Raw genomic sequence first — 12,894 nt, forward strand, 5'->3', positions numbered from 1 at the left:
TTTTTTGGTGTTTCCTTTATGTGCTCCAGGAATTATCCTTATCCCGTAGCGTTAACTTACCTGGTTTACTCCAGCAATATGATATATTTTTGCCTTTGTGTTTTACACCTGGTGTTGAAGTCCTCACAATAGGAGACAATAAGTCTTATCACTTTCCTCCTCCACTTTCGTCACTTCGTCTTTGTTGTCAACGCAGAGATATTTTTCTCCCTGTAACTACTGTGTAACGGCATGACAACCCAATTCAACATTAACAATAGCTTCCTCATCGATTAATGTGGCGATTATTAGCTATATTGGGTAGATTTATCGTTTGGTTCAGCTGTAAACTGTCAGATAAACAGTGGAAAATGCTCATTGTGTCCCAAAGATGATGCCATCAGATGCCTTTGCTTTGTTTGTAACACCAGACCAAAACCTGAATATATTCAGTTTAAGACAAAGAAAAGCAGCTAGCAAACATGTATCCTCAACATTTACAACCTAGTAATATTTGGCATTATTCCATCTATGACAAGGATTAACCTTGATTGATTTGATATCAAATACTGCTGTTTTTTTTTTCTTTGTACAGGATTGTACTGCCCTCTTTCCCAGAACGGCTCTTGTTTTTCATCCTACACTTGCTCAACAAAGATCTTTATCCTTAGTTGACTCCTCTGATGTGATGTTTTCCTTTCTATTTTTTCCATGTGTAAAAAAAAAAAGTGTAGGAGACTGTTAACAACAATAAGCATTATCTCCACTTCCGTCCTTCTCTTCTCGCCCACATTAAGGATAATTGCAACACTGTAAAAACTGCAGTCCAGGTAGTGCAGTTAGGAATGAAGATTAAAAAGCAATGTCCTCTGTGAATGGGTTTGATAACAAAGGATTTATTGTCTCCAAGTGGCGCTTTTGCTGCTTGAGGCATATGGATATATTTAATCCGTGGGCAGGTTTTCTATCCGTTAGCCTGCCTAAGTAATCATGTTGTTTATCAAAGCAATATAATCCTTTATCACCACCAGATGCAGTGTCCCTCCCCCTGAAACAAAGAGTCACTTACTTTGGTGATTTTAACCATGCTGGTAGCTTTTTGTGGTTTGATGTGAGCATCATTTCTACTACAGCTAGATGCATTTCCCTCTATATTCAGTAATCTTCCATTTAATCATTGAAAAATGGTTTTTCAATTTCATTCTTGTTGTCAGTGTTCAGCTGCTCTCAGGTGACTACAAGACAGTCACGGAAAACCAGCTTGCCATTGAAACTAGGGCTGCATGATATGCGCAAAAAAATAAATGAATAAAAAAAAATCACATTGCAATGATTTTGACAAATCAAGCAATTGCGATATGAGTTGCATTTTTAATGGAAAGGGTAATTTTGCATTTTATTTTCATCGAAAAGGAAATAGAAAAATGATGAGGATGTGATTTTGCTGGGCTTTGTGCCAAACCAGCATGTTTCCTTACATCTGGAATATGATTTTAAGGCCGGGGCATCTCTGTAACACCACAATCCTTTATTTATGATGGTATGCTGTGACATATTTTATCTTTATGGAAAAATTGCAGCTCCTACAGTTTGGATATTGCAATTGGTCATATTGCAATTTTGATAATATTTCGATTAATTTTCAGTCCTAACTGAAACTTAGACTATGCAATCCATCATATTGACAGGGCACTTACTGTCTCCTTTTAATTAAACATTTCTTTACAAAGACGTTACCCAAAAAAACAAGCTCCACAAAACGAAAGTGTCATTTAAGATTTTAAAGGTAGTCTTAATATGGCTGTATTCAAGGAGTGGCCTTAATCATATCTACACTGGTCCAATATCTCATATTGAATCATTGGACCAGTGATCAGCTGATCAGTCCAACCCCAGCTGTAATGGAGAGCGTTATATAATTATTAACTTTTTCATTCCATGCTTATCAGTGTCAGCAGAGCCCTCCACACCATTATCAGTTACAAATACATTGTGTCATCCAATTTTGTCCAACTCGTACATAATAATTACAACCAAAATGACTGTCAGGGAGGTTTGATCCTTACATGCAGTAGCTCTGCAGTTTTAGAGCCACATCTGCTCCTGACAGCTCTTGATGGGGAAAAGCTACTGTGTCTTCTTGCTGTTATTTCCCCACATGCTGACCTCGTATGTCCCTCAGACCTCATGACTACAGCATTCTGCCAATCACGACTGCAACCTGTCATCTGTAGTTGATTCTCACTGCTCTCTGCAGACGTGCAGCTCACCATCGGGGCCTTCAAACCCTATCACCATAAACCTGACACGAGAGATTATGTGTAAAGTGTTGTAGGTAAACAGCTTAAAGCTTGTGTATCATTATTATTATATACATTACTTAGGTACAGTGTGTGCATCATTACAGAGGGTAATTTATACCTACAGTATACCTGCATTATCTTCTACTGCTTCAAGTGCTACTCTCCTGAGAATTACGTAGAATATATTGAGACAGTTTAATTAAGGAACATAATTTTGCCCTAACAGCATCCTACAACCTAGCTAGTGGAGCATGGGATGGAGTTATGGTGCCTCCCTGTGTTTAGGTCAGCTGCTTTATGTTATTGGCTCCCTGGTGCTTTGCCTCCATCAGCTAGCTTGGCAAAAGAGCAGTTCAGAGGATGTTGGTCTCACAACTGAGCAGAGAACAAGACAAATTTTACATTAGCATGCCCAAACTCACAGTGTTGTCAAATAGGGCTACAATTAACGATTATTGTCATCATGGACTAATCCACAGATTATATTCACGTTTTATTGATTAATAGTTAAGTTGATTTAAATGCTTAAAAAATGCAGTTTCCCAGAGTCCAAAGTGATGTCTTGAGTTTCCTTTTTCTGTCTAACCAAAAGCCCAAATTTCACAGACTTGTCAGTTACTATCTTGAATGACAATGGAAATTTAAGATGCTGAAACCAGCAAATGTTGGAATTTTTTGCTTGAAAAATGACTGAAATGATCAATCAATTATCAGAATAGTTGGCGATTTATTTTCTTCCGATTGCCTAATCAATTAATTAACTCATCGTTGCAACTCAGTGCTTAATTTGAGCCGGAATGTACTGGAACGCATACCAGGATCTTTTCAGAAAAGGCCCTGGTGCGTTCTGGAACTAATTTGCATGGGTCTAGAACTTTTCACATCTAAAAACTACATACAGTATTGGCTGATGTCACTAGTGTTGCAGGGTGGAGTACCGTAGTACTACGGTGCCTCACGTACCACTGCTGTGGGATAAGTTCAAAGTCCAATCGCAAGAGGGTGAGTGTCCATGAACCGTCCAATAATGGCGTGCGCTGGTCAATAACGCTCTTTGAGCAGTGAAAGTTATTATTTATTTCTTTTTACTTGTCAGCAGTGATTTGTTTTCCACAGAGCTCTACGTGCGAGCATTTTACTTGCATTTGCGACTAACAATAGTTTTGTGTGAGCAAAATAAATCATTCAGTACACTGTGTGAGCACAGAATTCAACCAGCGGCGAATCCTGCCGGTTGTGGGTTGAACGGGAGTCACAGACAGGAATATGGCGGTGAAATAGCCTACGCCGGCTCCGCGGCACAAGATAACGCCTTACCGGCGACAGAGAGGTCTGACTCCAGGTCCAGTAGCCTAATTTCCTCTTTCGTTGGCGTCATGACTGCTCAGTAGTACCTGGACAACCGAGCCATGGTGGCACACAGGTATGTGGCGTGTCAGAGGACAAGCGAGTCGTTCACATTTCTCTCTTTGTGGCAGGTAACAGTCCACAAACCTCACCGCACTTTAGGGACTGTTCTTTACTTATGAAGGGACTGTTCTTTACTTGTCAGGGGAGGAGGGTGGCTGGTTGATTTTTATTTTATTTATTTATTTTATTTCAATCCCCCCATGTTAATCACTTATTGATGCTGTTTTTGAAGTATGAATAAGTCAATAAGTAATTTATTCCATTGAAATATCATTGATGTATTATAGAAAAGTGATATATCTTTTTATAAATGACAAAAGACACATCTGCCTCATTTTTGCTGTGGTATCGTGATACTACTCAGAACTAGGGCTGCAAGGTATATGCGGTAGACAGTAGAAATGATATAAATTTGGCCCACGGCAAGAGAGTTTGTCATAAACCTTTGGTAATGTAAACTTATGTGACGCTAAGGGCTCCACAAAAAACTCCATATGTGAATGTGTGATAGTTGTGGTATCATAACAGCCTGTCACAGGCTACAGCGTGATGATTAGAGGAGAAATGGCAGAGCATAAAGGTCCAGGTGGAAAAAAAACAACTCAGTCATTTAGGATTTTGGTAAAAGAAGGAAATTACCTTTTGATATAAATCCCAGGGGACATTTTGCACCATAGAGTACTGGGTTTTAATTTTGAGTTTTGAGATCTGCATTCTAAAAATACATTATATCTTTGCTTTTGTTGTTGTTGTTTTTTTTTTTTATCAATTTAGCTTTGCTAAGGGACTACAAAACCCATTCAGAAACACTTCTATTATAACTTTTACACTTAAATTTATACTGCGATATATACCGTTACCGTGAAGGGATTCGATTTTACCGTGATATAAATTTTAGGTCATACCGCCCAGTCCTACTCAGAACCGTGATACTCTCACTGGTATCGTACCGTGGGTCCCAATTTTGGTACTGTGACAACACCAAATGTCACAACCATTCCATTTGGAGTTGCGCAGTGAGATGGCTCAGGTGCCGCTTAAAAAAGTGTTCCCCCACTTTTGGGAGTGGGGGGAACACTGCTCTCTCAGAGGCCCAAAGTGTTCCTCTACTTCTAATTTTACAAATTAAGCACTGTTGCAGCTCTATCGAATTACATTGCCAACTTGTGTTTTACTCATTGCATTTGTTCAAATGTGGACTCAATGTGGAGTGCAAAGAAACAAAAATCATTTTTACCGTCGCTGATTCTGTCGAGCATATTATTTCCAGTCTGGCTAGGTGGATGCTAGCAGACTATGGGTCAGTTCATTCTGATGTCAATTCTGAAGAATCAAAGAAAAAAATATTTTTACTAGACTTGCCACGTTGCAGTGATGCTCAGATGTCACACAGGAAATAAAAAAAAGCTGAGACCCCAGGTGATTTATGAATTTAGTTCTCACCTTTTATTTTCTTAACAGGAAACCTTCCTACTCTCTTGAAAGTTTTGAGTATTTTACATATTTCTGGTAAATGGAGGAAGTCATTAACAGAAGCAGAGGTAGATAAGGGAGGAGGAAGAAGTGTCATGATGCCATTTCACATTAACATTGAATCATCACCAAGACCTAATATAAAGTTGGATTTTTCTTTTAATGAAGATAAATTGCATTTGCCCTCATAAAAAGCAGCAAAAAACCCTCAGAGAAAACATAAGTGAGCCATGTTTTTAGCAGCTGGTCGAATGACCTGGCATCCCATCATTCACGTTTAGCAGTACTCCACTTGCTCTACATCCTGAATTCAAGTGCACTCTTTAGGCTAGTATATTATATAATGTTTCTAACTATGTAGCAGGTGTTCAGTGGGTTTATACTGTACAGCTGAAATGTTCAGTCAGTCAGAAAAGTGGAAAAATAGCTCATAATCATTCTGTGACAGGTTTGTAAGTAACAATTTAGATATGAATTCCATTCACCACAGAAAGTGTTGAGTCGGGCACACTGTTAATTAACAAATTTCTCGCATGGGCAGCTTCCCTAAACGCTGCATTTTTATACTGAGTCAATGTAGAGTCTTGACAGAAAGCTGAGAGCCTTGGTTTAGAATCAAACATTCACAGCCTCTTCCTGTGAAATTGCAGTCAGAGAAGGTTGTGGCTCAAATGGCCCATTTTGCACCCAGGTCTAAGTGCTATTATGGGCTTTTTAAGTGTCACTGTCCTCTGCAGATACTTGTCTTAAATGAAGACCGATGCTCACTCCGTAGTGCTCCTGCACATTTTATTTGTCTCTATGGCATATCTGCTCATTATTTTTAACAAGGTTATGTTCCTTTGCTACTAATTTCATGCATCTTCTCTCAAGAGATAGCTATGTCAGTGCCTGGAAGTTTGAAGTATATTATTCACACTAATGATAGGGTGAGTCAGTAAATAATTTCAGATTCACTTCTGCACCGCACTGGATGGTGATTTGTTCGAGTCTGTGAAAATGGGACATTTAGCTGTGAAGAGGCTTTCTAGGCGACAGCAAGGAGACTTTAAATTTCCAATTTGCAGTACAAATATAGTCAGTGTTTGTTTATGACTAGAAGGCTAAGTGACATTGACAGTGATTTATGAACCACAAGCCAAAGATACACTGGAAAATGAGTGAGGAATACAGCTACGTTCATGCAAGACACGTAGGTTATGAGTCTTGGGTGCACAGTGAGACTTGAAATGACTTTTGATAGGTTTAATGTGCTAAACAATGCAGCTAGCTTTATCAAAGGAAATGAATCATTACATGACATGGTGTTCTGATGTTGTGAACATGCCTTTTTTGCACAGGTCAGGGCCTTGAATTGCACCTTGTGGGTTTGCTGAGATAGATCAGGGTTTTAGTTGAATTTGATGTGTACAGACTGCTGAAAGGCAGAGTTAGGAGGATTCCCTGTTGGAGAACACCGGCAGTGAAGTGATGTTAATATTGACCAAGTCAAGACATTGGGCCACCCTTTGGGTATAGAGTGCAGCAGGGATGATGCCTAAAACCTGGAAAGGAGATGGCATTTTTGAACTTCTGGTTTCCTCGTCTCGAAGTCAGTATGTTTTTTTTTAAAGGATTTTTGGAATAAGGTCTGTGGTAAACACAAGCTTAAGAGATGTTCACATTTTGTTCTACGACAAAAAATATGTCAGTAAATACTCCACTTGTGGGGCACTTAAGTGGCTAAATAAGACTACAGAAGTTTTTTGGGGCATTAAACATCATTTTTTACAGCCTCATGGTGATGGTAAGTCATATGACTGTGTTCGATTGTAGGTGTTGGTATTTACGCTTTAAAAAAATCCTAAAAGTGGTGTTCGTTTGGGAAGATTATTTTGCTGAACAAAACATGTTTGGTAAACTTTTGTCTACCACAGAGCTTTTCTGCAGTAATCAAAAACCAATGAAAAAATCCCATTGGCTGTTTGTCAATGGACAACGTTTGCTTTGGCCTTCAACAAGACATCACCCCTGCAGTACACTATAGAAACAAATTAGGGATGCACCAAATATTCGGTAACCGAATATATTTGGCCGAATATTGCAAAAAAACCCCCCACATTCGGTATTCAGTGTAATAAGTTAAAAGCAAGGCCGAATAATAGCGGTGTGTTTTGATAACGCAATCAAACAGCATGCCCTGACGGGCGGAATAAAATGTCGGCAGTGTGGCGATCCGTCCGTCACCGCGCTCGCATTTGCGACTAAAATAGTTTTGAGTGAGCAAAATAGGCTTAAATCATTCAGCACGCTGTGCGAGCAGCCTACAGATTTCAACCAGCAGCAGAAACGAAAGGCGAATCCCACCGATTATGGGCTGAACAGGGGTCACAGACACAGACAGTAACGTTAATGTATTCCTGTCAAATATGGCGGCCATCGGCTTACCCGGCGACGGAGAAGTCGGCTCCAATAATATCCTCTTCTTGGCGTGTGGACTGCCCAGTAGTACCTGAACAGCTGAGCCAGCCGAACACAGGTATGTGATGTGTCAGAGGAGAAACGAGCCGCTCACGGACCACAAACCTCTCCGCACTTTAGGGACTGTTCTTTAGTTATGAAGGGACTTGTCAGGGGAGGAGGGTGGCTGGTTGATTTTTATTTTATTTATTTATTTTATTTTGATCCCCCCTATGTTAATCACTTATTGATGCTGTTTTTGAAGTATGAATAAGTCAATAAGTAATTTATTCCATTGAAATATCATTGATGTATTATAGAAAAGTGATTTATCTTTTTATAAATGATAAAAGGGACATCTGCCTCATTTTCGCTGTGGTATCGTGATACTACTCAGAACCATGATACTTTCACTGGTACGGCACAGTGGGTCCCAATTTTGGTACCGTGACAACACTAATCTGAAGGGGGTTCATCTGCAAAACTAATGAAAAACTAAACAATGATATTCGGTATTCGGTATTCGGCCAAGCATTTAATAATATTCGGCTTCGGCTTTGGCCACAAATTTTCATTTCAGTGCATCCCTAAAACCAATGTTACTCAGTCCTACCTGAAGGAGAATAGCTCTTTGTTTATGAAATCTGATTTGTGTAACACACAGCATAGTGTGCATTAATATTTCGTGCTCCTTCTCACAACCAGAAATCAGGATTCAGAGTCTGTGATGTGCTGTGACACACACATATTTTCATTGACACAGTCACATCATTGAGAGTGGGTGAGAGATTTAACTCTGTGGACTGAAGATTAATTTATGTGAAGGCTTTCATATGATCTTCAACTGTATACTAGCTTTTTGGCAGCACAAAGTTCGCACTGTTTAGAAAATATGCAATTGATTGGGAAAAAAGGGGGGGTTTAAATAGTGAGCTCATTCACCATTAAATGTGTAAGGTATTCTTCCTTCCAGTGGGAATGTGGGCTCAGTTGCACTCTGCCTAACATAAAACTTTGACGCAAGCGAGATGAGGATTTCTGTGTTGACATAAACGGCAAAAAAATTCCCCCTCATAATTCATAATTCCCCCCTCGTAATTTAGTGCCGAAAATCTTATTTTCCTAAAACATGCAGATAAGTCTGCCTACAGGCTGAGATTATGTACAGTAACCTGTTTTCAGCACAGATTAATTTGTACTTTTGTGATTCTAATGGAGCGATCTGCTGTAGTCTTCTTGGTTTTCAGGATAACAACACTAATACCTGACTAAGAGGAAGCTGTATAAGAAAAAGGAGGAATTTATTGTGCAAGTTTCAAGACAAGTCTTGAATACTGAGTATGAGACTAAAGGATATTGTATGTGCATTTGCGTAGCTGCATACATACAATATCTAGATGTGTATTAGTGTGTTTCTCCACCTTGGTGTGTGTATTGCATATTTGGATATCAAGATGTGGCATATCCTCTTATATTTAAGTCTTTATAAATCCAGGCCAAAGCCAGTAGAGCCTGTCACTGATGTACAGAAGCAGTAGCGAGCCTCGTTTCACAGGAACACAGGGCTGCCACTGACATGCCTGGAGGCTCCCACAGAAGTAACCAAGGTCACAAAGCTCCAGCCACAGTACTGCCACTTCTCAGCTCCAAGCAGCAGGCTAGCTGTCAGTGTCTGACACACTCAGATGCTAACTCCCCTCTTGGGGGTCGAATCCCAACCCGGATCTCACTATTCTCAGCATTTGAGAGGATGTCAGCTAGCTGTCTTTGCCTCCCTCTGAAAATATGCACAGTAAACACTGCTCATGCACTGATAGGAGTTAACCCAGTGGGCTACCTAACCAGATATGCCAAGTGCTCAGTCCTGGAGCATTTGCTAATAGTTGAGAGGATCCCAAGAGGCTCTGCTAAGTAAACCTAAACCAGAGATCTGGATGTTGTTGTCTTGTCTCAATAAGGAGACAAGCACTTTAAAGGTTGTACGGTTGTCCAGAGGGGGGAATAAGAGCAAGGCACGAAAGATGTTTTTGGATACAGAAGGGCGATAAAAGAAAGGCAGAGAAAAGGAGAGTGATGGTGCTACATGGAGAGTGTTTGTGTGTATTATCTCTCCACATTTTTAGTATTATGAAAAAGGGGAGCCATCTGGAGCTTTTTAACTGCTTTGATTGTTTCAGACTCCAAATTGCAGGGTTTTTTTTTCCTTTTTAAGGGACTGTGGGAGACTTCCGTGATCATAATGCTGTTCCCAAATGTTAATGTGTGTATGTTTTATGTGAGTATGTGGCTGTGTGTGTGTGTGTGTGTGTGTGTGTGTGTGTGTGTGTGTGTGTGTGTGTGTGTGTGTGTGTGTGTGTGTGTGAGAGAGTTAGGGTTACTGGGATGTGAAAGTCTTGCCTGAATCCAGTGAAACCATGCTGCCCTACAGACTACCCTCTGACCTCCTTCCAGCCTTGTATCCTATCACAGCTTTACTGGCCCCTTTATCTTTATAGCAGTGATACATCCAAGCAGCTCTGTTACTATTGTGCCATGTGCCCAACACTTATATTACAGGAGAAACCTGCACACTTGTAATTTATAAATACAGACTAGAGGAAAACCCGAAACTCCAAAGCCATGTTACTGATGTTGCTTTCCTCTCTGGATTGGCAGAAGCCAGTGCTTTCATCAAATATGAATGAACATACTGTATACAGCATTCAGACTTACGGGCCGTGCCTACTCTGCTGAGCAACATCATTATGCTGAATTTTTAACATTTCTATTTTTTCTTTTTTGTTTATCTATCAGATCTAAGCTGGATCTAGGCCCAACGTAGCTTTTACAGAAATGCAGTCTTACAGCACTCCACTCTCTCCAGGTCTTGGAAATGTTTATGAATCAGCAGAATGAAAACAACAAAAAAAGTCCTTTCCAAATGGCCCCTCTGACCCAGCCCATGTAGAGCACCTGCAGTGTTCGAGCTGTTTGCCTGACCACGGTATGAAAGAGGCCTGTGTTGGACAGTGGAGCCTGGGCACACTGGTGCCTGTGTCTGCCCGTGTTGGTGTGTCTGTGTACTGGATGTGTTTATGGAGACGAGCTGAGAAACGCTGGAAAGGGGGGCTGAGGACACGGGATAGGGAAAGTGGAGAAAGTTTTGCTCTGGAGGGTGTGCTGACAACACTACTGTACAGTGTGATTAACATTCTTACTCAAATGTGACAGTTATGTGCTCTATGTACTTTTTTCCTTGACTTGGACTTAAAGATTTTCTGTATGTACTGTAGGCTAGTGTTGTCAAAAATAGTGATGTATCGGTACATATCTATTCTGAATATTTAAAACAGTTTAAATACAAATTTTTGGCGATATCAATACACCAGCACCAGCTGCACTTTTCCGCTCTTTCTTATTGTTAATGTTTACCACAGTCATTCTGCTGCTCTCTGCTACTAACCAATAAAAGACACTTGTCGTTGTCATTTTATAGCCTTGTTATATTTATCTTTTAATAAGAATTTTAAATTTTATGCCCTCAGTGTCAGTTTGTCCCTGTGATATCGCAAATGGTATTGAACATCATCATTTTTTTTTTAGATATTGTATTGAAGAATTTCCAGTATCATGATAACACGATTATAGGTTGATGCCATTTCATTCACTGGTTATCTTTGCTCTCATAGTAACATATCTCACAGTATCTGCAGTGATATTTTCCACATAAAGTATAAATATATATGTGACTCCGTAAACGTGCACATAATCCTTGAGCAGTCTCGCCTCATGATAAAGTGAGCTGCAGGAGATAAGTGTGCAATTTAGTCTCCTCCCAAATTGTGAAATACAAGGCGATGAACTGCTTCTGTGACTTTCCCCTGAAGCTTTATCACTCCAGGCTGGGTTGTTACATCTGGCTCTCTTCCTGCACGGCACTCTGAAGTTGATTCTCAGCAGTCAATCTCAGCACATACTTCAGAATCTGTCTGACAGGAAGTACGGACTTCAAATTGAGGCATTGTCACTGCGCTTTTCAATCTTTTCTGAGAGTTTTTTTTATTAAACTTATGTTGGAAGAAGGAATTTTATCACAACTTTTTTTTATGTGTGTCACAGGCTCAGTTTATGGCGTTAGGTCCTCGCCACTGTAAATTGATCCATAGATCTTGTTGCTATGGCAGACTAGCTGGAAATGCAAATGGGATTTGGGAGCGAAGATTACTGCCAAAGCTTTTGTCTGATCCTGATGTGTAATTCCTCACCCCGTCCAGCCTCATTGCCTCAGAGCCTTTGATTACCACCATGATTGTTGTGTTATGCGTAAATCTTCCAGTCACAGCAGGACACGATGGCATTATCCAACACTATGTCAATAGAGGAGACTAACAGTTAGTGGAGCTAACAGTGACTTTAGCTGTCCCAGCATAGCATGCCTGCCAGGCTTTTTCCGAATGTTGTTGACTACAGACCGTCTTTCAGCCTGACTAAAGCCAGCAGCACACATCCAGTCCACCACCCTCATCTCCTGCACTGGCAGACTGCAGTGCAGTCTAAACAGCCGTCACCTAATGCAGACTCTGCTGGTATCCAGGCATCACTGATGATTTTCAACACTCTCTTTTAACCTTTCATTGAAATTTGTTTTGTGGGACAGAGGAAAGTACAACAGCCTAGTGGAAGTAGTCAAGCTGATGGAGTAGGTAGGAGCAAAAGCTAAATTTAGCTTAGCTGAATAAGCACATGCTCTGTCACCTAAATATTATTGTGTCAGAACGAGGGGTTTGTAATCCTCCAGAATATTTTAGTGTGCTGTATATTATAACATGCTATTGCTATTGGAGCTTACGCACTCACATGTTTGATTTTGAGTTCCCTCAGTCATACTGTATTGACAGTTTTGTATTCTAGGTTTTGATCAACATAACGACTGCCCTCATTTTTCGTCAGTTGGCGGGGGACCATGCTGCCTGCTGGTCCTCTTGCTGGACATACTGGCAGGCTCCACAACTCCAAACAGTAGCTTGATCGAGAAACCACTAACACAACTGAAAAAAGCTCCGCTCCCTGACACTCACTGCACCACAATCTGTCCTCTCACCACTGGCTCTCCTTGATCTCAGTGTGATTCAGCTTGCACTCACCATATGGACTAACCTGTTTGTGTCACAATTGCTCGTCCACTTGAGACCTGCACATGTTTTAAATATTCACACTACCCAGGTGGATCAATGAAAGGATTTTTTTTTTTTTTTTTTTTAAATCCGCATAGTTCTGTTTCCATTCTGGGGCCACTCTAGTAGCTAACTAC

At 40.4% G+C, this 12,894-nt stretch overlaps 1 protein-coding gene across 3 annotated transcripts in view; it reads left to right on the forward strand.

The window, feature by feature from the left end:
• Positions 1-12,894, forward strand: part of slc44a5b (solute carrier family 44 member 5b) — a 41,362-nt gene that overhangs the window by 468 nt on the left and 28,000 nt on the right. The gene's annotated exons all lie outside the window — the stretch shown is intronic.

Source organism: Epinephelus fuscoguttatus, linkage group LG10, assembly GCF_011397635.1.
Source record: "Epinephelus fuscoguttatus linkage group LG10, E.fuscoguttatus.final_Chr_v1".
Lineage (NCBI taxonomy): Eukaryota > Metazoa > Chordata > Actinopteri > Perciformes > Serranidae > Epinephelus > Epinephelus fuscoguttatus.